The sequence below is a fragment of the Sorghum bicolor genome, chromosome 3 (assembly GCF_000003195.3).
Source record: "Sorghum bicolor cultivar BTx623 chromosome 3, Sorghum_bicolor_NCBIv3, whole genome shotgun sequence".
NCBI classification, from domain to species: Eukaryota; Viridiplantae; Streptophyta; class Magnoliopsida; order Poales; family Poaceae; genus Sorghum; species Sorghum bicolor.
The window spans coordinates 11,638,453-11,640,599 of NC_012872.2; the positions used below are offsets into that span (position 1 = coordinate 11,638,453).

Below are 2,147 nucleotides of genomic sequence, written 5' to 3' on the forward strand. Positions count from 1 at the left end.
TCACCACCTACGGTCGGGTTAGGACAACCAACATAATGAAGTGCATAAAATGAATATCAGTCATGCAGTTTGAGGAAGACAGAACTATTTACACATACCGACAGTAGTATTTCTTTGATTGTTATGAAGTGGGCGGTAAATAATTCAAAAGATCGATCCACAACTCCAGTGGACCAATTAGAAGAAGTTCACAATAAAAAGAAGTAACATATACTCCCTCCATCCCAAATTATAAGACATTTGACTTTTTTTATCCCAAGTTTGTAATACATGTACAACTTTTATTAATAAACCAAGCCACGACAAAAAAAGTGATATTTTGTACAAATTTTTGAATAAGACAAATGGTCAAACTTGGTATCAAAAAAGTCAAACGTTCTATAATTTGGGATGGATTAAGTACTTTCCAAAATTCATATTTAAGGACACCATCTGCAGCTGTCGTGGTTTCAATTCTATCAAAAAGGTCAAGCATGCCCAAAAACATACCTTCAGACACAGCATCCTAGGAAGGAAGGTATGTGAGCCTTCGTGTAGCTGGTTTCCTTGAACACAAGCATCAGGTCTTGGAACCCATTTTTTAATTCTCGAAGAGAGTGCTTAGCTGGTCTCCTTTTACACAAGGAGCAGTGCGTGTAACACAATTTTGAACTGTGAAAGAGAGTGGTTAATTGCATATCTTGTTAGTCTATAGTTAAAAACCACAAGGTTTGCTTTAGGAAGTGGATGACGGTATGATAGGTATAGAGAGGAAAGGCAAGTATGAGAGCAGAAAATAAAGAAACTTTAGTGCACAAGTAGCTTACCTGAAGATCAGTCAAAGTAAGTTTTTTTGTGCAAGGACAGGAATATTATTAAAAACACAGGCAAAATGCTTGAGGCTGAATATTCTGTGGAGATGACCAAGATTCCAATAGCATTACTGAGGTTTTCAAAAGTTTCGACTTGCAAGAACTCTTACGACACCTGTATAATTAATTTATGATGGTGAAGTGAGGATAGAAACATATAGATGTCTTCGATATGGTTGGAAAAACTCTTAGACCGATTAGTGCCAGAGAAGGGTTGGCAACAAACCGATATCAATTAATAGACAGGAAGATGGAGCGCCAAAAATAAATACAAAGTTGGATGACCTATGAGCATGAAAAGTCAAAAGGAATTTGGCTAGAGTACTAAACGATCAATAGGAGTACATAAATATATCTTTCAAAAACCGGTAGTGATAAATTTTATAGTAGGTACTAACCACCCATTCTATATCCGCTACATTTATGGTCAAATATGTGATGCATTGGAACCCCAGCCTTAGGGGGATCAAACTGGAATTGCAAAGAAGATGATGACGATATCAAAGATCTGAACAAATTGTCCACAGACCATTTAGTCCTCCCTGACACAAAACCAATGCAGAACCGCATGGCCATCCTGTGTAATCCCTTCCTTTGCTCCTAGAATTAAATTAAACATGGCAAATCCAGGAAAAATAGATCCAAGGAAACGCAAAAAGAACAGGTACTATGAGCTGTAAATTCCAATAGCTCCAACTAAATTACTTTATCCGCATGTTTCCATCTGTTAAGTCCAGTTGTGAAAGGGTGACTGGAAAGTAAAAACACAGTTGGTCTAAGTAACACAGTTGGTCTAAGTACACTAAACTGTGATTTGAGTGCAGGAAAGCGAATGAGTTTTGTGAGACACATAAAACCTGACAATGCCATTGTAGAATTGGGCCAATGGAAGCATGAAAAGTTTCTTATATCATGTCGTTGGCTCCTTGGAAGCCTGTATCCCAAGAAGCTTGTAGTCAGCACCAAATGAATCCACTGCTGATAAAAGGGACTGGATAGCCAAATCATTTGGACATTCTGTCTCCCTAGAAAAATAACAAAAGATTGAAGTTATTTAAATATGTCTAAGCCACCAAATGTACAACTTAGTAAATATACATAACCATAAATTGATATGTTGCAACAATGCTTTTTGGAGCTATAAAACTCCCTGGAACAAAAGCAGAGTGAAATAAAAGTAGCTTTCACTTTGCGGAAAAATGTTACTCCTTGTCAGTCGATGCAGATGGAAAGAAATAATCATCAGTGGCTCCTAAATCAAGTGATCTGAAGCATCTAATTAGATCAGTTCATGTG

General features: G+C 37.1%; 1 long non-coding RNA gene across 1 annotated transcript; it reads right to left on the bottom strand.

Moving 5' to 3' along the window:
- On the bottom strand, nt 256–1,357 carry LOC110434050. Its single transcript, XR_002451504.1, has 3 exons — nt 1,250–1,357; nt 807–966; nt 256–651 (listed from the first exon to the last, which is right to left on the bottom strand). It is a non-coding gene; the product is annotated as an uncharacterized LOC110434050 (long non-coding RNA).